This window comes from Hyla sarda, unplaced genomic scaffold (assembly GCF_029499605.1).
Source record: "Hyla sarda isolate aHylSar1 unplaced genomic scaffold, aHylSar1.hap1 scaffold_603, whole genome shotgun sequence".
Taxonomy (NCBI): domain Eukaryota; kingdom Metazoa; phylum Chordata; class Amphibia; order Anura; family Hylidae; genus Hyla; species Hyla sarda.
In genome coordinates this window covers 94717-117368 of record NW_026610618.1, presented here as the reverse complement: position 1 = coordinate 117368, position 22652 = coordinate 94717, and the positions used below count along the sequence as shown (strand labels likewise).

At 46.3% G+C, this 22652-nt stretch overlaps 10 non-coding genes and 1 pseudogene across 10 annotated transcripts; all 11 read right to left on the bottom strand.

The window, feature by feature from the left end:
• Positions 1 to 888: 888 nt before the first annotated feature.
• On the bottom strand, positions 889 to 1079 carry LOC130340883 (U2 spliceosomal RNA). The gene has a single exon (XR_008880917.1). It is a non-coding gene; the product is annotated as a U2 spliceosomal RNA (small nuclear RNA).
• A 2094-nt stretch (positions 1080 to 3173) lies between these two features.
• On the bottom strand, positions 3174 to 3367 carry LOC130340836 (U2 spliceosomal RNA). The gene has a single exon (XR_008880879.1). It is a non-coding gene; the product is annotated as a U2 spliceosomal RNA (small nuclear RNA).
• Positions 3368 to 4061: 694 nt separating this feature from the next.
• LOC130340839 (U2 spliceosomal RNA) lies at positions 4062 to 4221 on the bottom strand (annotated as a pseudogene).
• A 2095-nt stretch (positions 4222 to 6316) lies between these two features.
• On the bottom strand, positions 6317 to 6507 carry LOC130340882 (U2 spliceosomal RNA). Its single transcript, XR_008880916.1, has one exon. It is a non-coding gene; the product is annotated as a U2 spliceosomal RNA (small nuclear RNA).
• Positions 6508 to 8594: 2087 nt separating this feature from the next.
• On the bottom strand, positions 8595 to 8785 carry LOC130340880 (U2 spliceosomal RNA). The gene has a single exon (XR_008880915.1). It is a non-coding gene; the product is annotated as a U2 spliceosomal RNA (small nuclear RNA).
• A 2103-nt stretch (positions 8786 to 10888) lies between these two features.
• On the bottom strand, positions 10889 to 11079 carry LOC130340879 (U2 spliceosomal RNA). The gene has a single exon (XR_008880914.1). It is a non-coding gene; the product is annotated as a U2 spliceosomal RNA (small nuclear RNA).
• Positions 11080 to 13177: 2098 nt separating this feature from the next.
• LOC130340878 (U2 spliceosomal RNA) lies at positions 13178 to 13368 on the bottom strand. Its single transcript, XR_008880913.1, has one exon. It is a non-coding gene; the product is annotated as a U2 spliceosomal RNA (small nuclear RNA).
• A 2089-nt stretch (positions 13369 to 15457) lies between these two features.
• On the bottom strand, positions 15458 to 15648 carry LOC130340877 (U2 spliceosomal RNA). Its single transcript, XR_008880912.1, has one exon. It is a non-coding gene; the product is annotated as a U2 spliceosomal RNA (small nuclear RNA).
• Positions 15649 to 17735: 2087 nt separating this feature from the next.
• LOC130340875 (U2 spliceosomal RNA) lies at positions 17736 to 17926 on the bottom strand. The gene has a single exon (XR_008880910.1). It is a non-coding gene; the product is annotated as a U2 spliceosomal RNA (small nuclear RNA).
• Positions 17927 to 20032: 2106 nt separating this feature from the next.
• LOC130340876 (U2 spliceosomal RNA) lies at positions 20033 to 20223 on the bottom strand. The gene has a single exon (XR_008880911.1). It is a non-coding gene; the product is annotated as a U2 spliceosomal RNA (small nuclear RNA).
• Positions 20224 to 22318: 2095 nt separating this feature from the next.
• Positions 22319 to 22509, bottom strand: LOC130340874 (U2 spliceosomal RNA). Its single transcript, XR_008880909.1, has one exon. It is a non-coding gene; the product is annotated as a U2 spliceosomal RNA (small nuclear RNA).
• Between the last annotated feature and the right edge of the window lie 143 nt (positions 22510 to 22652).

Sequence of the window (22652 nt, the reverse complement as noted above, 5' to 3'; positions counted from 1 at the left end):
TTTCTGCGACTTTAGCTTCTAGAGCATTTTTACAACATTATACATAGGTGCTGAATACATAAAAAGCGACTGTTCAGCGACAGACAAGTCGCATCGGCTGAAAGTAGGCCAGAATGTCAGTCCATGTTGGAGCAGGTTTAGATACAGTCTAAAGTATAGATCTCAAAGTCTGTGCACAGAATTTAGCAAGGGCCTCGCACCTTCTGATGCATCAGGTAGGTGCACAATAGCATAGCCTAACCCTCTGTACTTTGGTCTATATTGATGCGGGACATAGACAGCCAGCTGATGACCAATCCATTAGTGCAATGGATGGCTGGAAGCATTTGTCTTTGCCTTTGCAATACCACAGAAGCAATGCATGGTCAATGTACAGCAATGACACACCTGTGTGAACAGCCAGGAGACCCCCCCCCCCCCCCCCCATGTTATGTTACATAGTTACATAGTTAGTACGGTCGAAAAAAGACATATGTCCATCAAGTTCAACCAGGGAATTAACGGGTAGGGGTGTGGCGCGATATTGGGGAAGGGATGAGATTTTATATTTCTTCATAAGCATTAATCTTATTTTGTCAATTAGGAACATTCAGCACCCACCCGCTATCAAGGCAGCTGCCTATCATGTCATGCCCTACCTGCACAGGTGTGCTGGCTACTCAAATGATCCAATTAAGGAGGCCATTTAGTCAGCAGCAGCAGAAGTCCTGTGCCTGGACGCTCCAACAGCGGCCAGACACAAGCAGAAGCAGAAGCAGCAGAAGCAGCAGCAGCACCACCTTTTGTTTTTTGGCTGCAGCAGCAGCAAGGCCCACAGGGCTGGCTAGCTGGCTAGCCAGCAAGCAGGTAGCAATGAAAGTAGGAATCTTTCTTTTTAACCCTGTAAGGGGGTGGTGCACTGTACCCGAAGATACTGCCATATCGGGTCAATGCATAGGGCGACGGAAGCAAGCTTCGAAATCGGCCCCCGTTCTCAAAAATCCATTTAATATATGGTCCCCAGATAGGGGACGTATCAGATATTAAACTGATAAGAACAGATACTACACTTGATCTTAGCCAAAAGGCCGAGAAGCGATAACCGTGAAAGGGGCGGGCCCAACAAGGTGCCCTTCATGGGCACTATCACTGCTTGCTGTCAGGGAGGCTGCCAGACAATTTTCCATGCACACTCTGGGCTGGGGGGCAGTCAACCACCAGTACACACAGCAGAACCTAAACCCATACCATTATTGCTAAGCAGCAAGACAGGGGCCCATTGCACTCCCACGGGGCCTTTTTAAATGCAATCCATAACCCGGATTTGCCAGGAACCCTTCTTACTCCTCCTACTTGCATGTGACACTGGGCTTAGGATCTGCATAGGAAACACACACACAAGCACACACCTACCTTTGTTGCCTGCAGATGCCTCCTTGGCTGTCCCCAAACGGTATCAAACCAACACCCACGGGAAGCTGTAAGCATAGAGGACATGCCTGCACCCCATTGGACTTACCTGTGTGGGTTAAATCCGGGTTATTTGACAACCTATGGCGGTGATGGTTCTGCTCAGGCAGAGCAGTGCTGATGCTCCTCATAAAGCTGTCGCTGCTGTGAAGGTTCTAGGTGACATCACAAATCCCTATGGTTACATACACAACAAAGCTGGGTTGTTGTCGTTTACACTCTGCAAGGCCTGTGGAAGTGAGTGACATCATAGCACTGTAGTTCTGAGGGTTCTAGATGGATGCAACAATCTCCTGTTGCTTCTATGAAGGCCATAATAGACGACATCACCAAACAGCTCCATAGTCACATACACAGCAAAGGAGAGATGTTGTTTACACCTAGTGATGTCAGTGGTATTGAGTGACATCACAGCACAGTGCTAAGGCTCCTGGGCCTGGACACAGCAGCGGCTGCAATATCTCAACGGAGAATACGTTTATATATATGTGTGTGTGTGCGCGTATATATATATATATATATATATATATATATATATATATATATATTTCTCCGCCGAAATCACTTTTAAACCCATTTCCACCTTTTTTTCCCTTCTCTTCCTCTTACTTTTTTTTCACGTTTTTTTACGTTTTTCTCCTTTTCGCCTCTTTTCTGGGCGTATTATTCTTCTTTTTCTTCTTTTTTTTCGTCTAATGCATACCCCATCAGTGCAGCAATGCTTATTCAATACCGCCAGCAGATGGAGACACTGGGGGATAATTTTCTAAGGATTTATACTGATTTTTCCTGTCTGAATTTGTCGCACAGAAAGTTGCAGGCCAAATATGTGTGACATTTCTGCGACTTTAGCTTCTAGAGCATTTTTACAACATTATACATAGGTGCTGAATACATAAAAAGCGACTGTTCAGCGACAGACAAGTCGCATCGGCTGAAAGTAGGCCAGAATGTCAGTCCATGTTGGAGCAGGTTTAGATACAGTCTAAAGTATAGATCTCAAAGTCTGTGCACAGAATTTAGCAAGGGCCTCGCACCTTCTGATGCATCAGGTAGGTGCACAATAGCATAGCCTAACCCTCTGTACTTTGGTCTATATTGATGCGGGACATAGACAGCCAGCTGATGACCAATCCATTAGTGCAATGGATGGCTGGAAGCATTTGTCTTTGCCTTTGCAATACCACAGAAGCAATGCATGGTCAATGTACAGCAATGACACACCTGTGTGAACAGCCAGGAGACCCCCCCCCCCCCCCCCATGTTATGTTACATAGTTACATAGTTAGTACGGTCGAAAAAAGACATATGTCCATCAAGTTCAACCAGGGAATTAAGGGGTAGGGGTGTGGCGCGATATTGGGGAAGGGATGAGATTTTATATTTCTTCATAAGCATTAATCTTATTTTGTCAATTAGGAACATTCAGCACCCACCCGCTATCAAGGCAGCTGCCTATCATGTCATGCCCTACCTGCACAGGTGTGCTGGCTACTCAAATGATCCAATTAAGGAGGCCATTTAGTCAGCAGCAGCAGAAGTCCTGTGCCTGGACGCTCCAACAGCGGCCAGACACAAGCAGAAGCAGAAGCAGCAGAAGCAGCAGCAGCACCACCTTTTGTTTTTTGGCTGCAGCAGCAGCAAGGCCCACAGGGCTGGCTAGCTGGCTAGCCAGCAAGCAGGTAGCAATGAAAGTAGGAATCTTTCTTTTTAACCCTGTAAGGGGGTGGTGCACTGTACCCGAAGATACTGCCATATCGGGTCAATGCATAGGGCGACGGAAGCAAGCTTCGAAATCGGCCCCCGTTCTCAAAAATCCATTTAATATATGGTCCCCAGATAGGGGACGTATCAGATATTAAACTGATAAGAACAGATTTTTTTTTTTTTTTTTTTTTTTTTTTTTTTTAAAGCCGAGGAACGTGCTTTCGATTCACCCAAAGTGCAAGAAAAAGTGCAAACGTGTTACACTAAAAAAAACGTGCACAAAGGATGCGGTCTATCGCAAGCCCTTCTCCGATAGGAGAGAGGCCCCCCAACAAACCTTACCCTTCGCCTCCGGACCAAAAGGTACCTGCGAGGTTCCAGGTTCGATGTCCCTTTTCGCCGAAGCTACTAGGGGACCACAAATGCTCCCGGCATCCCCCTTGGCGTTAGCCAAGGTATCTGCCCGCAGAGCCGATTACGGTAGGTACCCTGCCAAAGCAGGAGTACCCGGGGTGTTTGCAGGGAGGTGCGGAACCTAATGGCCACACACACCTCCCCTAGACCGCCAGGAGGGACACCCAGAAGGGCTACCGCATCCTGACCAATCCTGTGAACACACAACACGCAAAAAGTGACACAGTGAGACAAAAAAGAAATAAATAAGTGAATGTGTGCAGATATACTGCCCGGACATCCGGCCGGATCAATAAAAATTTCTCTGATCCTAGCCAGAAGGCCGGGAATCAAGAGGTGAGTGCCACAAGGTGAAGAGATTATGGTGCCCGTGCTTCAACTCAGTGAGTCTATTCTCCCAGTGAGTTTCGGCACCTCGGGGTCACCACTCCCCGAGGCACAAAAGTACCTCGGCTCTAGACCCTCTCAGCCTCATGGCGAGACCCGGAGGGAACAGGTCACATCGGGGCAGCCGTCGAGCTGATTCCTCAGAACCAGCCCCGGAAAGCCCTGGTACACCTGCATCCTCCATGCAGCACCCATCCCCACCAGCATGAAAACTGATAAGAACAGATACTACACTTGATCTTAGCCAAAAGGCCGAGAAGCGATAACCGTGAAAGGGGCGGGCCCAACAAGGTGCCCTTCATGGGCACTATCACTGCTTGCTGTCAGGGAGGCTGCCAGACAATTTTCCATGCACACTCTGGGCTGGGGGGCAGTCAACCACCAGTACACACAGCAGAACCTAAACCCATACCATTATTGCTAAGCAGCAAGACAGGGGCCCATTGCACTCCCACGGGGCCTTTTTAAATGCAATCCATAACCCGGATTTGCCAGGAACCCTTCTTACTCCTCCTACTTGCATGTGACACTGGGCTTAGGATCTGCATAGGAAACACACACACAAGCACACACCTACCTTTGTTGCCTGCAGATGCCTCCTTGGCTGTCCCCAAACGGTATCAAACCAACACCCACGGGAAGCTGTAAGCATAGAGGACATGCCTGCACCCCATTGGACTTACCTGTGTGGGTTAAATCCGGGTTATTTGACAACCTATGGCGGTGATGGTTCTGCTCAGGCAGAGCAGTGCTGATGCTCCTCATAAAGCTGTCGCTGCTGTGAAGGTTCTAGGTGACATCACAAATCCCTATGGTTACATACACAACAAAGCTGGGTTGTTGTTGTTTACACTCTGCAAGGCCTGTGGAAGTGAGTGACATCATAGCACTGTAGTTCTGAGGGTTCTAGATGGATGCAACAATCTCCTGTTGCTTCTATGAAGGCCATAATAGACGACATCACCAAACAGCTCCATAGTCACATACACAGCAAAGGAGAGATGTTGTTTACACCTAGTGATGTCAGTGGTATTGAGTGACATCACAGCACAGTGCTAAGGCTCCTGGGCCTGGACACAGCAGCGGCTGCAATATCTCAACGGAGAATACGTTTATATATATGTGTGTGTGTGCGCGTATATATATATATATATATATATATATATATATATATATATATATATATTCTCCGCCGAAATCACTTTTAAACCCATTTCCACCTTTTTTTCCCTTCTCTTCCTCTTACTTTTTTTTCACGTTTTTTTACGTTTTTCTCCTTTTCGCCTCTTTTCTGGGCGTATTATTCTTCTTTTTCTTCTTTTTTTTCGTCTAATGCATACCCCATCAGTGCAGCAATGCTTATTCAATACCGCCAGCAGATGGAGACACTGGGGGATAATTTTCTAAGGATTTATACTGATTTTTCCTGTCTGAATTTGTCGCACAGAAAGTTGCAGGCCAAATATGTGTGACATTTCTGCGACTTTAGCTTCTAGAGCATTTTTACAACATTATACATAGGTGCTGAATACATAAAAAGCGACTGTTCAGCGACAGACAAGTCGCATCGGCTGAAAGTAGGCCAGAATGTCAGTCCATGTTGGAGCAGGTTTAGATACAGTCTAAAGTATAGATCTCAAAGTCTGTGCACAGAATTTAGCAAGGGCCTCGCACCTTCTGATGCATCAGGTAGGTGCACAATAGCATAGCCTAACCCTCTGTACTTTGGTCTATATTGATGCGGGACATAGACAGCCAGCTGATGACCAATCCATTAGTGCAATGGATGGCTGGAAGCATTTGTCTTTGCCTTTGCAATACCACAGAAGCAATGCATGGTCAATGTACAGCAATGACACACCTGTGTGAACAGCCAGGAGACCCCCCCCCCCCCCCATGTTATGTTACATAGTTACATAGTTAGTACGGTCGAAAAAAGACATATGTCCATCAAGTTCAACCAGGGAATTAAGGGGTAGGGGTGTGGCGCGATATTGGGGAAGGGATGAGATTTTATATTTCTTCATAAGCATTAATCTTATTTTGTCAATTAGGAACATTCAGCACCCACCCGCTATCAAGGCAGCTGCCTATCATGTCATGCCCTACCTGCACAGGTGTGCTGGCTACTCAAATGATCCAATTAAGGAGGCCATTTAGTCAGCAGCAGCAGAAGTCCTGTGCCTGGACGCTCCAACAGCGGCCAGACACAAGCAGAAGCAGAAGCAGCAGAAGCAGCAGCAGCACCACCTTTTGTTTTTTGGCTGCAGCAGCAGCAAGGCCCACAGGGCTGGCTAGCTGGCTAGCCAGCAAGCAGGTAGCAATGAAAGTAGGAATCTTTCTTTTTAACCCTGTAAGGGGGTGGTGCACTGTACCCGAAGATACTGCCATATCGGGTCAATGCATAGGGCGACGGAAGCAAGCTTCGAAATCGGCCCCCGTTCTCAAAAATCCATTTAATATATGGTCCCCAGATAGGGGACGTATCAGATATTAAACTGATAAGAACAGATACTACACTTGATCTTAGCCAAAAGGCCGAGAAGCGATAACCGTGAAAGGGGCGGGCCCAACAAGGTGCCCTTCATGGGCACTATCACTGCTTGCTGTCAGGGAGGCTGCCAGACAATTTTCCATGCACACTCTGGGCTGGGGGGCAGTCAACCACCAGTACACACAGCAGAACCTAAACCCATACCATTATTGCTAAGCAGCAAGACAGGGGCCCATTGCACTCCCACGGGGCCTTTTTAAATGCAATCCATAACCCGGATTTGCCAGGAACCCTTCTTACTCCTCCTACTTGCATGTGACACTGGGCTTAGGATCTGCATAGGAAACACACACACAAGCACACACCTACCTTTGTTGCCTGCAGATGCCTCCTTGGCTGTCCCCAAACGGTATCAAACCAACACCCACGGGAAGCTGTAAGCATAGAGGACATGCCTGCACCCCATTGGACTTACCTGTGTGGGTTAAATCCGGGTTATTTGACAACCTATGGCGGTGATGGTTCTGCTCAGGCAGAGCAGTGCTGATGCTCCTCATAAAGCTGTCGCTGCTGTGAAGGTTCTAGGTGACATCACAAATCCCTATGGTTACATACACAACAAAGCTGGGTTGTTGTTGTTTACACTCTGCAAGGCCTGTGGAAGTGAGTGACATCATAGCACTGTAGTTCTGAGGGTTCTAGATGGATGCAACAATCTCCTGTTGCTTCTATGAAGGCCATAATAGACGACATCACCAAACAGCTCCATAGTCACATACACAGCAAAGGAGAGATGTTGTTTACACCTAGTGATGTCAGTGGTATTGAGTGACATCACAGCACAGTGCTAAGGCTCCTGGGCCTGGACACAGCAGCGGCTGCAATATCTCAACGGAGAATACGTTTATATATATGTGTGTGTGTGCGCGTATATATATATATATATATATATATATATATATATATATTTCTCCGCCGAAATCACTTTTAAACCCATTTCCACCTTTTTTTCCCTTCTCTTCCTCTTACTTTTTTTTCACGTTTTTTTACGTTTTTCTCCTTTTCGCCTCTTTTCTGGGCGTATTATTCTTCTTTTTCTTCTTTTTTTTCGTCTAATGCATACCCCATCAGTGCAGCAATGCTTATTCAATACCGCCAGCAGATGGAGACACTGGGGGATAATTTTCTAAGGATTTATACTGATTTTTCCTGTCTGAATTTGTCGCACAGAAAGTTGCAGGCCAAATATGTGTGACATTTCTGCGACTTTAGCTTCTAGAGCATTTTTACAACATTATACATAGGTGCTGAATACATAAAAAGCGACTGTTCAGCGACAGACAAGTCGCATCGGCTGAAAGTAGGCCAGAATGTCAGTCCATGTTGGAGCAGGTTTAGATACAGTCTAAAGTATAGATCTCAAAGTCTGTGCACAGAATTTAGCAAGGGCCTCGCACCTTCTGATGCATCAGGTAGGTGCACAATAGCATAGCCTAACCCTCTGTACTTTGGTCTATATTGATGCGGGACATAGACAGCCAGCTGATGACCAATCCATTAGTGCAATGGATGGCTGGAAGCATTTGTCTTTGCCTTTGCAATACCACAGAAGCAATGCATGGTCAATGTACAGCAATGACACACCTGTGTGAACAGCCAGGAGACCCCCCCCCCCCCCCCATGTTATGTTACATAGTTACATAGTTAGTACGGTCGAAAAAAGACATATGTCCATCAAGTTCAACCAGGGAATTAAGGGGTAGGGGTGTGGCGCGATATTGGGGAAGGGATGAGATTTTATATTTCTTCATAAGCATTAATCTTATTTTGTCAATTAGGAACATTCAGCACCCACCCGCTATCAAGGCAGCTGCCTATCATGTCATGCCCTACCTGCACAGGTGTGCTGGCTACTCAAATGATCCAATTAAGGAGGCCATTTAGTCAGCAGCAGCAGAAGTCCTGTGCCTGGACGCTCCAACAGCGGCCAGACACAAGCAGAAGCAGAAGCAGCAGAAGCAGCAGCAGCACCACCTTTTGTTTTTTGGCTGCAGCAGCAGCAAGGCCCACAGGGCTGGCTAGCTGGCTAGCCAGCAAGCAGGTAGCAATGAAAGTAGGAATCTTTCTTTTTAACCCTGTAAGGGGGTGGTGCACTGTACCCGAAGATACTGCCATATCGGGTCAATGCATAGGGCGACGGAAGCAAGCTTCGAAATCGGCCCCCGTTCTCAAAAATCCATTTAATATATGGTCCCCAGATAGGGGACGTATCAGATATTAAACTGATAAGAACAGATACTACACTTGATCTTAGCCAAAAGGCCGAGAAGCGATAACCGTGAAAGGGGCGGGCCCAACAAGGTGCCCTTCATGGGCACTATCACTGCTTGCTGTCAGGGAGGCTGCCAGACAATTTTCCATGCACACTCTGGGCTGGGGGGCAGTCAACCACCAGTACACACAGCAGAACCTAAACCCATACCATTATTGCTAAGCAGCAAGACAGGGGCCCATTGCACTCCCACGGGGCCTTTTTAAATGCAATCCATAACCCGGATTTGCCAGGAACCCTTCTTACTCCTCCTACTTGCATGTGACACTGGGCTTAGGATCTGCATAGGAAACACACACACAAGCACACACCTACCTTTGTTGCCTGCAGATGCCTCCTTGGCTGTCCCCAAACGGTATCAAACCAACACCCACGGGAAGCTGTAAGCATAGAGGACATGCCTGCACCCCATTGGACTTACCTGTGTGGGTTAAATCCGGGTTATTTGACAACCTATGGCGGTGATGGTTCTGCTCAGGCAGAGCAGTGCTGATGCTCCTCATAAAGCTGTCGCTGCTGTGAAGGTTCTAGGTGACATCACAAATCCCTATGGTTACATACACAACAAAGCTGGGTTGTTGTTGTTTACACTCTGCAAGGCCTGTGGAAGTGAGTGACATCATAGCACTGTAGTTCTGAGGGTTCTAGATGGATGCAACAATCTCCTGTTGCTTCTATGAAGGCCATAATAGACGACATCACCAAACAGCTCCATAGTCACATACACAGCAAAGGAGAGATGTTGTTTACACCTAGTGATGTCAGTGGTATTGAGTGACATCACAGCACAGTGCTAAGGCTCCTGGGCCTGGACACAGCAGCGGCTGCAATATCTCAACGGAGAATACGTTTATATATATGTGTGTGTGTGCGCGTATATATATATATATATATATATATATATATATATATATATATATATTTCTCCGCCGAAATCACTTTTAAACCCATTTCCACCTTTTTTTCCCTTCTCTTCCTCTTACTTTTTTTTCACGTTTTTTTACGTTTTTCTCCTTTTCGCCTCTTTTCTGGGCGTATTATTCTTCTTTTTCTTCTTTTTTTTCGTCTAATGCATACCCCATCAGTGCAGCAATGCTTATTCAATACCGCCAGCAGATGGAGACACTGGGGGATAATTTTCTAAGGATTTATACTGATTTTTCCTGTCTGAATTTGTCGCACAGAAAGTTGCAGGCCAAATATGTGTGACATTTCTGCGACTTTAGCTTCTAGAGCATTTTTACAACATTATACATAGGTGCTGAATACATAAAAAGCGACTGTTCAGCGACAGACAAGTCGCATCGGCTGAAAGTAGGCCAGAATGTCAGTCCATGTTGGAGCAGGTTTAGATACAGTCTAAAGTATAGATCTCAAAGTCTGTGCACAGAATTTAGCAAGGGCCTCGCACCTTCTGATGCATCAGGTAGGTGCACAATAGCATAGCCTAACCCTCTGTACTTTGGTCTATATTGATGCGGGACATAGACAGCCAGCTGATGACCAATCCATTAGTGCAATGGATGGCTGGAAGCATTTGTCTTTGCCTTTGCAATACCACAGAAGCAATGCATGGTCAATGTACAGCAATGACACACCTGTGTGAACAGCCAGGAGACCCCCCCCCATGTTATGTTACATAGTTACATAGTTAGTACGGTCGAAAAAAGACATATGTCCATCAAGTTCAACCAGGGAATTAAGGGGTAGGGGTGTGGCGCGATATTGGGGAAGGGATGAGATTTTATATTTCTTCATAAGCATTAATCTTATTTTGTCAATTAGGAACATTCAGCACCCACCCGCTATCAAGGCAGCTGCCTATCATGTCATGCCCTACCTGCACAGGTGTGCTGGCTACTCAAATGATCCAATTAAGGAGGCCATTTAGTCAGCAGCAGCAGAAGTCCTGTGCCTGGACGCTCCAACAGCGGCCAGACACAAGCAGAAGCAGAAGCAGAAGCAGCAGAAGCAGCAGAAGCAGCAGCAGCACCACCTTTTGTTTTTTGGCTGCAGCAGCAGCAAGGCCCACAGGGCTGGCTAGCTGGCTAGCCAGCAAGCAGGTAGCAATGAAAGTAGGAATCTTTCTTTTTAACCCTGTAAGGGGGTGGTGCACTGTACCCGAAGATACTGCCATATCGGGTCAATGCATAGGGCGACGGAAGCAAGCTTCGAAATCGGCCCCCGTTCTCAAAAATCCATTTAATATATGGTCCCCAGATAGGGGACGTATCAGATATTAAACTGATAAGAACAGATACTACACTTGATCTTAGCCAAAAGGCCGAGAAGCGATAACCGTGAAAGGGGCGGGCCCAACAAGGTGCCCTTCATGGGCACTATCACTGCTTGCTGTCAGGGAGGCTGCCAGACAATTTTCCATGCACACTCTGGGCTGGGGGGCAGTCAACCACCAGTACACACAGCAGAACCTAAACCCATACCATTATTGCTAAGCAGCAAGACAGGGGCCCATTGCACTCCCACGGGGCCTTTTTAAATGCAATCCATCACCCGGATTTGCCAGGAACCCTTCTTACTCCTCCTACTTGCATGTGACACTGGGCTTAGGATCTGCATAGGAAACACACACACAAGCACACACCTACCTTTGTTGCCTGCAGATGCCTCCTTGGCTGTCCCCAAACGGTATCAAACCAACACCCACGGGAAGCTGTAAGCATAGAGGACATGCCTGCACCCCATTGGACTTACCTGTGTGGGTTAAATCCGGGTTATTTGACAACCTATGGCGGTGATGGTTCTGCTCAGGCAGAGCAGTGCTGATGCTCCTCATAAAGCTGTCGCTGCTGTGAAGGTTCTAGGTGACATCACAAATCCCTATGGTTACATACACAACAAAGCTGGGTTGTTGTTGTTTACACTCTGCAAGGCCTGTGGAAGTGAGTGACATCATAGCACTGTAGTTCTGAGGGTTCTAGATGGATGCAACAATCTCCTGTTGCTTCTATGAAGGCCATAATAGACGACATCACCAAACAGCTCCATAGTCACATACACAGCAAAGGAGAGATGTTGTTTACACCTAGTGATGTCAGTGGTATTGAGTGACATCACAGCACAGTGCTAAGGCTCCTGGGCCTGGACACAGCAGCGGCTGCAATATCTCAACGGAGAATACGTTTATATATATGTGTGTGTGTGCGCGTATATATATATATATATATATATATATATATATATATATATATATATATTTCTCCGCCGAAATCACTTTTAAACCCATTTCCACCTTTTTTTCCCTTCTCTTCCTCTTACTTTTTTTTCACGTTTTTTTACGTTTTTCTCCTTTTCGCCTCTTTTCTGGGCGTATTATTCTTCTTTTTCTTCTTTTTTTTCGTCTAATGCATACCCCATCAGTGCAGCAATGCTTATTCAATACCGCCAGCAGATGGAGACACTGGGGGATAATTTTCTAAGGATTTATACTGATTTTTCCTGTCTGAATTTGTCGCACAGAAAGTTGCAGGCCAAATATGTGTGACATTTCTGCGACTTTAGCTTCTAGAGCATTTTTACAACATTATACATAGGTGCTGAATACATAAAAAGCGACTGTTCAGCGACAGACAAGTCGCATCGGCTGAAAGTAGGCCAGAATGTCAGTCCATGTTGGAGCAGGTTTAGATACAGTCTAAAGTATAGATCTCAAAGTCTGTGCACAGAATTTAGCAAGGGCCTCGCACCTTCTGATGCATCAGGTAGGTGCACAATAGCATAGCCTAACCCTCTGTACTTTGGTCTATATTGATGCGGGACATAGACAGCCAGCTGATGACCAATCCATTAGTGCAATGGATGGCTGGAAGCATTTGTCTTTGCCTTTGCAATACCACAGAAGCAATGCATGGTCAATGTACAGCAATGACACACCTGTGTGAACAGCCAGGAGACCCCCCCCCCCCCCCCCATGTTATGTTACATAGTTACATAGTTAGTACGGTCGAAAAAAGACATATGTCCATCAAGTTCAACCAGGGAATTAAGGGGTAGGGGTGTGGCGCGATATTGGGGAAGGGATGAGATTTTATATTTCTTCATAAGCATTAATCTTATTTTGTCAATTAGGAACATTCAGCACCCACCCGCTATCAAGGCAGCTGCCTATCATGTCATGCCCTACCTGCACAGGTGTGCTGGCTACTCAAATGATCCAATTAAGGAGGCCATTTAGTCAGCAGCAGCAGAAGTCCTGTGCCTGGACGCTCCAACAGCGGCCAGACACAAGCAGAAGCAGAAGCAGCAGAAGCAGCAGCAGCACCACCTTTTGTTTTTTGGCTGCAGCAGCAGCAAGGCCCACAGGGCTGGCTAGCTGGCTAGCCAGCAAGCAGGTAGCAATGAAAGTAGGAATCTTTCTTTTTAACCCTGTAAGGGGGTGGTGCACTGTACCCGAAGATACTGCCATATCGGGTCAATGCATAGGGCGACGGAAGCAAGCTTCGAAATCGGCCCCCGTTCTCAAAAATCCATTTAATATATGGTCCCCAGATAGGGGACGTATCAGATATTAAACTGATAAGAACAGATACTACACTTGATCTTAGCCAAAAGGCCGAGAAGCGATAACCGTGAAAGGGGCGGGCCCAACAAGGTGCCCTTCATGGGCACTATCACTGCTTGCTGTCAGGGAGGCTGCCAGACAATTTTCCATGCACACTCTGGGCTGGGGGGCAGTCAACCACCAGTACACACAGCAGAACCTAAACCCATACCATTATTGCTAAGCAGCAAGACAGGGGCCCATTGCACTCCCACGGGGCCTTTTTAAATGCAATCCATAACCCGGATTTGCCAGGAACCCTTCTTACTCCTCCTACTTGCATGTGACACTGGGCTTAGGATCTGCATAGGAAACACACACACAAGCACACACCTACCTTTGTTGCCTGCAGATGCCTCCTTGGCTGTCCCCAAACGGTATCAAACCAACACCCACGGGAAGCTGTAAGCATAGAGGACATGCCTGCACCCCATTGGACTTACCTGTGTGGGTTAAATCCGGGTTATTTGACAACCTATGGCGGTGATGGTTCTGCTCAGGCAGAGCAGTGCTGATGCTCCTCATAAAGCTGTCGCTGCTGTGAAGGTTCTAGGTGACATCACAAATCCCTATGGTTACATACACAACAAAGCTGGGTTGTTGTTGTTTACACTCTGCAAGGCCTGTGGAAGTGAGTGACATCATAGCACTGTAGTTCTGAGGGTTCTAGATGGATGCAACAATCTCCTGTTGCTTCTATGAAGGCCATAATAGACGACATCACCAAACAGCTCCATAGTAACATACACAGCAAAGGAGAGATGTTGTTTACACCTAGTGATGTCAGTGGTATTGAGTGACATCACAGCACAGTGCTAAGGCTCCTGGGCCTGGACACAGCAGCGGCTGCAATATCTCAATGGAGAATACGTTTATATATATGTGTGTGTGCGCGTATATATATATATATATATATATATATATATATATATTTCTCCGCCGAAATCACTTTTAAACCCATTTCCACCTTTTTTTCCCTTCTCTTCCTCTTACTTTTTTTTCACGTTTTTTTAAGTTTTTCTCCTTTTCGCCTCTTTTCTGGGCGTATTATTCTTCTTTTTCTTCTTTTTTTTCGTCTAATGCATACCCCATCAGTGCAGCAATGCTTATTCAATACCGCCAGCAGATGGAGACACTGGGGGATAATTTTCTAAGGATTTATACTGATTTTTCCTGTCTGAATTTGTCGCACAGAAAGTTGCAGGCCAAATATGTGTGACATTTCTGCGACTTTAGCTTCTAGAGCATTTTTACAACATTATACATAGGTGCTGAATACATAAAAAGCGACTGTTCAGCGACAGACAAGTCGCATCGGCTGAAAGTAGGCCAGAATGTCAGTCCATGTTGGAGCAGGTTTAGATACAGTCTAAAGTATAGATCTCAAAGTCTGTGCACAGAATTTAGCAAGGGCCTCGCACCTTCTGATGCATCAGGTAGGTGCACAATAGCATAGCCTAACCCTCTGTACTTTGGTCTATATTGATGCGGGACATAGACAGCCAGCTGATGACCAATCCATTAGTGCAATGGATGGCTGGAAGCATTTGTCTTTGCCTTTGCAATACCACAGAAGCAATGCATGGTCAATGTACAGCAATGACACACCTGTGTGAACAGCCAGGAGACCCCCCCCCCCCCCCCATGTTATGTTACATAGTTACATAGTTAGTACGGTCGAAAAAAGACATATGTCCATCAAGTTCAACCAGGGAATTAAGGGGTAGGGGTGTGGCGCGATATTGGGGAAGGGATGAGATTTTATATTTCTTCATAAGCATTAATCTTATTTTGTCAATTAGGAACATTTAGCACCCACCCGCTATCAAGGCAGCTGCCTATCATGTCATGCCCTACCTGCACAGGTGTGCTGGCTACTCAAATGATCCAATTAAGGAGGCCATTTAGTCAGCAGCAGCAGAAGTCCTGTGCCTGGACGCTCCAACAGCGGCCAGACACAAGCAGAAGCAGAAGCAGAAGCAGCAGAAGCAGCAGCAGCACCACCTTTTGTTTTTTGGCTGCAGCAGCAGCAAGGCCCACAGGGCTGGCTAGCTGGCTAGCCAGCAAGCAGGTAGCAATGAAAGTAGGAATCTTTCTTTTTAACCCTGTAAGGGGGTGGTGCACTGTACCCGAAGATACTGCCATATCGGGTCAATGCATAGGGCGACGGAAGCAAGCTTCGAAATCGGCCCCCGTTCTCAAAAATCCATTTAATATATGGTCCCCAGATAGGGGACGTATCAGATATTAAACTGATAAGAACAGATACTACACTTGATCTTAGCCAAAAGGCCGAGAAGCGATAACCGTGAAAGGGGCGGGCCCAACAAGGTGCCCTTCATGGGCACTATCACTGCTTGCTGTCAGGGAGGCTGCCAGACAATTTTCCATGCACACTCTGGGCTGGGGGGCAGTCAACCACCAGTACACACAGCAGAACCTAAACCCATACCATTATTGCTAAGCAGCAAGACAGGGGCCCATTGCACTCCCACGGGGCCTTTTTAAATGCAATCCATAACCCGGATTTGCCAGGAACCCTTCTTACTCCTCCTACTTGCATGTGACACTGGGCTTAGGATCTGCATAGGAAACACACACACAAGCACACACCTACCTTTGTTGCCTGCAGATGCCTCCTTGGCTGTCCCCAAACGGTATCAAACCAACACCCACGGGAAGCTGTAAGCATAGAGGACATGCCTGCACCCCATTGGACTTACCTGTGTGGGTTAAATCCGGGTTATTTGACAACCTATGGCGGTGATGGTTCTGCTCAGGCAGAGCAGTGCTGATGCTCCTCATAAAGCTGTCGCTGCTGTGAAGGTTCTAGGTGACATCACAAATCCCTATGGTTACATACACAACAAAGCTGGGTTGTTGTTGTTTACACTCTGCAAGGCCTGTGGAAGTGAGTGACATCATAGCACTGTAGTTCTGAGGGTTCTAGATGGATGCAACAATCTCCTGTTGCTTCTATGAAGGCCATAATAGACGACATCACCAAACAGCTCCATAGTCACATACACAGCAAAGGAGAGATGTTGTTTACACCTAGTGATGTCAGTGGTATTGAGTGACATCACAGCACAGTGCTAAGGCTCCTGGGCCTGGACACAGCAGCGGCTGCAATATCTCAACGGAGAATACGTTTATATATATGTGTGTGTGTGCGCGTATATATATATATATATATATATATATATATATATATATATATATTTCTCCGCCGAAATCACTTTTAAACCCATTTCCACCTTTTTTTCCCTTCTCTTCCTCTTACTTTTTTTTCACGTTTTTTTACGTTTTTCTCCTTTTCGCCTCTTTTCTGGGCGTATTATTCTTCTTTTTCTTCTTTTTTTTCGTCTAATGCATACCCCATCAGTGCAGCAATGCTTATTCAATACCGCCAGCAGATGGAGACACTGGGGGATAATTTTCTAAGGATTTATACTGATTTTTCCTGTCTGAATTTGTCGCACAGAAAGTTGCAGGCCAAATATGTGTGACATTTCTGCGACTTTAGCTTCTAGAGCATTTTTACAACATTATACATAGGTGCTGAATACATAAAAAGCGACTGTTCAGCGACAGACAAGTCGCATCGGCTGAAAGTAGGCCAGAATGTCAGTCCATGTTGGAGCAGGTTTAGATACAGTCTAAAGTATAGATCTCAAAGTCTGTGCACAGAATTTAGCAAGGGCCTCGCACCTTCTGATGCATCAGGTAGGTGCACAATAGCATAGCCTAACCCTCTGTACTTTGGTCTATATTGATGCGGGACATAGACAGCCAGCTGATGACCAATCCATTAGTGCAATGGATGGCTGGAAGCATTTGTCTTTGCCTTTGCAATACCACAGAAGCAATGCATGGTCAATGTACAGCAATGACACACCTGTGTGAACAGCCAGGAGACCCCCCCCCCATGTTATGTTACATAGTTACATAGTTAGTACGGTCGAAAAAAGACATATGTCCATCAAGTTCAACCAGGGAATTAAGGGGTAGGGGTGTGGCGCGATATTGGGGAAGGGATGAGATTTTATATTTCTTCATAAGCATTAATCTTATTTTGTCAATTAGGAACATTCAGCACCCACCCGCTATCAAGGCAGCTGCCTATCATGTCATGCCCTACCTGCACAGGTGTGCTGGCTACTCAAATGATCCAATTAAGGAGGCCATTTAGTCAGCAGCAGCAGAAGTCCTGTGCCTGGACGCTCCAACAGGGGCCAGACACAAGCAGAAGCAGAAGCAGCAGAAGCAGCAGCAGCACCACCTTTTGTTTTTTGGCTGCAGCAGCAGCAAGGCCCACAGGGCTGGCTAGCTGGCTAGCCAGCAAGCAGGTAGCAATGAAAGTAGGAATCTTTCTTTTTAACCCTGTAAGGGGGTGGTGCACTGTACCCGAAGATACTGCCATATCGGGTCAATGCATAGGGCGACGGAAGCAAGCTTCGAAATCGGCCCCCGTTCTCAAAAATCCATTTAATATATGGTCCCCAGATAGGGGACATATCAGATATTAAACTGATAAGAACAGATACTACACTTGATCTTAGCCAAAAGGCCGAGAAGCGATAACCGTGAAAGGGGCGGGCCCAACAAGGTGCCCTTCATGGGCACTATCACTGCTTGCTGTCAGGGAGGCTGCCAGACAATTTTCCATGCACACTCTGGGCTGGGGGGCAGTCAACCACCAGTACACACAGCAGAACCTAAACCCATACCATTATTGCTAAGCAGCAAGACAGGGGCCCATTGCACTCCCACGGGGCCTTTTTAAATGCAATCCATAACCCGGATTTGCCAGGAACCCTTCTTACTCCTCCTACTTGCATGTGACACTGGGCTTAGGATCTGCATAGGAAACACACACACAAGCACACACCTACCTTTGTTGCCTGCAGATGCCTCCTTGGCTGTCCCCAAACGGTATCAAACCAACACCCACGGGAAGCTGTAAGCATAGAGGACATGCCTGCACCCCATTGGACTTACCTGTGTGGGTTAAATCCGGGTTATTTGACAACCTATGGCGGTGATGGTTCTGCTCAGGCAGAGCAGTGCTGATGCTCCTCATAAAGCTGTCGCTGCTGTGAAGGTTCTAGGTGACATCACAAATCCCTATGGTTACATACACAACAAAGCTGGGTTGTTGTTGTTTACACTCTGCAAGGCCTGTGGAAGTGAGTGACATCATAGCACTGTAGTTCTGAGGGTTCTAGATGGATGCAACAATCTCCTGTTGCTTCTATGAAGGCCATAATAGACGACATCACCAAACAGCTCCATAGTCACATACACAGCAAAGGAGAGATGTTGTTTACACCTAGTGATGTCAGTGGTATTGAGTGACATCACAGCACAGTGCTAAGGCTCCTGGGCCTGGACACAGCAGCGGCTGCAATATCTCAACGGAGAATACGTTTATATATATGTGTGTGTGTGCGCGTATATATATATATATATATATATACATATATATATATATATATATATATATATATATATTTCTCCGCCGAAATCACTTTTAAACCCATTTCCACCTTTTTTTCCCTTCTCTTCCTCTTACTTTTTTTTCACGTTTTTTTACGTTTTTCTCCTTTTCGCCTCTTTTCTGGGCGTATTATTCTTCTTTTTCTTCTTTTTTTTCGTCTAATGCATACCCCATCAGTGCAGCAATGCTTATTCAATACCGCCAGCAGATGGAGACACTGGGGGATAATTTTCTAAGGATTTATACTGATTTTTCCTGTCTGAATTTGTCGCACAGAAAGTTGCAGGCCAAATATGTGTGACATTTCTGCGACTTTAGCTTCTAGAGCATTTTTACAACATTATACATAGGTGCTGAATACATAAAAAGCGACTGTTCAGCGACAGACAAGTCGCATCGGCTGAAAGTAGGCCAGAATGTCAGTCCATGTTGGAGCAGGTTTAGATACAGTCTAAAGTATAGATCTCAAAGTCTGTGCACAGAATTTAGCAAGGGCCTCGCACCTTCTGATGCATCAGGTAGGTGCACAATAGCATAGCCTAACCCTCTGTACTTTGGTCTATATTGATGCGGGACATAGACAGCCAGCTGATGACCAATCCATTAGTGCAATGGATGGCTGGAAGCATTTGTCTTTGCCTTTGCAATACCACAGAAGCAATGCATGGTCAATGTACAGCAATGACACACCTGTGTGAACAGCCAGGAGACCCCCCCCCCCCCCCATGTTATGTTACATAGTTACATAGTTAGTACGGTCGAAAAAAGACATATGTCCATCAAGTTCAACCAGGGAATTAAGGGGTAGGGGTGTGGCGCGATATTGGGGAAGGGATGAGATTTTATATTTCTTCATAAGCATTAATCTTATTTTGTCAATTAGGAACATTCAGCACCCACCCGCTATCAAGGCAGCTGCCTATCATGTCATGCCCTACCTGCACAGGTGTGCTGGCTACTCAAATGATCCAATTAAGGAGGCCATTTAGTCAGCAGCAGCAGAAGTCCTGTGCCTGGACGCTCCAACAGCGGCCAGACACAAGCAGAAGCAGAAGCAGCAGAAGCAGCAGCAGCACCACCTTTTGTTTTTTGGCTGCAGCAGCAGCAAGGCCCACAGGGCTGGCTAGCTGGCTAGCCAGCAAGCAGGTAGCAATGAAAGTAGGAATCTTTCTTTTTAACCCTGTAAGGGGGTGGTGCACTGTACCCGAAGATACTGCCATATCGGGTCAATGCATAGGGCGACGGAAGCAAGCTTCGAAATCGGCCCCCGTTCTCAAAAATCCATTTAATATATGGTCCCCAGATAGGGGACGTATCAGATATTAAACTGATAAGAACAGATACTACACTTGATCTTAGCCAAAAGGCCGAGAAGCGATAACCGTGAAAGGGGCGGGCCCAACAAGGTGCCCTTCATGGGCACTATCACTGCTTGCTGTCAGGGAGGCTGCCAGACAATTTTCCATGCACACTCTGGGCTGGGGGGCAGTCAACCACCAGTACACACAGCAGAACCTAAACCCATACCATTATTGCTAAGCAGCAAGACAGGGGCCCATTGCACTCCCACGGGGCCTTTTTAAATGCAATCCATAACCCGGATTTGCCAGGAACCCTTCTTACTCCTCCTACTTGCATGTGACACTGGGCTTAGGATCTGCATAGGAAACACACACACAAGCACACACCTACCTTTGTTGCCTGCAGATGCCTCCTTGGCTGTCCCCAAACGGTATCAAACCAACACCCACGGGAAGCTGTAAGCATAGAGGACATGCCTGCACCCCATTGGACTTACCTGTGTGGGTTAAATCCGGGTTATTTGACAACCTATGGCGGTGATGGTTCTGCTCAGGCAGAGCAGTGCTGATGCTCCTCATAAAGCTGTCGCTGCTGTGAAGGTTCTAGGTGACATCACAAATCCCTATGGTTACATACACAACAAAGCTGGGTTGTTGTTGTTTACACTCTGCAAGGCCTGTGGAAGTGAGTGACATCATAGCACTGTAGTTCTGAGGGTTCTAGATGGATGCAACAATCTCCTGTTGCTTCTATGAAGGCCATAATAGACGACATCACCAAACAGCTCCATAGTCACATACACAGCAAAGGAGAGATGTTGTTTACACCTAGTGATGTCAGTGGTATTGAGTGACATCACAGCACAGTGCTAAGGCTCCTGGGCCTGGACACAGCAGCGGCTGCAATATCTCAACGGAGAATAACGGAGAATACGTTTATATATATGTGTGTGTGTGCGCGTATATATATATATATATATATATATATATATATATATATATATATTTCTCCGCCGAAATCACTTTTAAACCCATTTCCACCTTTTTTTCCCTTCTCTTCCTCTTACTTTTTTTTCACGTTTTTTTACATTTTTCTCCTTTTCGCCTCTTTTCTGGGCGTATTATTCTTCTTTTTCTTCTTTTTTTTCGTCTAATGCATACCCCATCAGTGCAGCAATGCTTATTCAATACCGCCAGCAGATGGAGACACTGGGGGATAATTTTCTAAGGATTTATACTGATTTTTCCTGTCTGAATTTGTCGCACAGAAAGTTGCAGGCCAAATATGTGTGACATTTCTGCGACTTTAGCTTCTAGAGCATTTTTACAACATTATACATAGGTGCTGAATACATAAAAAGCGACTGTTCAGCGACAGACAAGTCGCATCGGCTGAAAGTAGGCCAGAATGTCAGTCCATGTTGGAGCAGGTTTAGATACAGTCTAAAGTATAGATCTCAAAGTCTGTGCACAGAATTTAGCAAGGGCCTCGCACCTTCTGATGCATCAGGTAGGTGCACAATAGCATAGCCTAACCCTCTGTACTTTGGTCTATATTGATGCGGGACATAGACAGCCAGCTGATGACCAATCCATTAGTGCAATGGATGGCTGGAAGCATTTGTCTTTGCCTTTGCAATACCACAGAAGCAATGCATGGTCAATGTACAGCAATGACACACCTGTGTGAACAGCCAGGAGACCCCCCCCATGTTATGTTACATAGTTACATAGTTAGTACGGTCGAAAAAAGACATATGTCCATCAAGTTCAACCAGGGAATTAAGGGGTAGGGGTGTGGCGCGATATTGGGGAAGGGATGAGATTTTATATTTCTTCATAAGCATTAATCTTATTTTGTCAATTAGGAACATTCAGCACCCACCCGCTATCAAGGCAGCTGCCTATCATGTCATGCCCTACCTGCACAGGTGTGCTGGCTACTCAAATGATCCAATTAAGGAGGCCATTTAGTCAGCAGCAGCAGAAGTCCTGTGCCTGGACGCTCCAACAGCGGCCAGACACAAGCAGAAGCAGAAGCAGCAGAAGCAGCAGCAGCACCACCTTTTGTTTTTTGGCTGCAGCAGCAGCAAGGCCCACAGGGCTGGCTAGCTGGCTAGCCAGCAAGCAGGTAGCAATGAAAGTAGGAATCTTTCTTTTTAACCCTGTAAGGGGGTGGTGCACTGTACCCGAAGATACTGCCATATCGGGTCAATGCATAGGGCGACGGAAGCAAGCTTCGAAATCGGCCCCCGTTCTCAAAAATCCATTTAATATATGGTCCCCAGATAGGGGACGTATCAGATATTAAACTGATAAGAACAGATACTACACTTGATCTTAGCCAAAAGGCCGAGAAGCGATAACCGTGAAAGGGGCGGGCCCAACAAGGTGCCCTTCATGGGCACTATCACTGCTTGCTGTCAGGGAGGCTGCCAGACAATTTTCCATGCACACTCTGGGCTGGGGGGCAGTCAACCACCAGTACACACAGCAGAACCTAAACC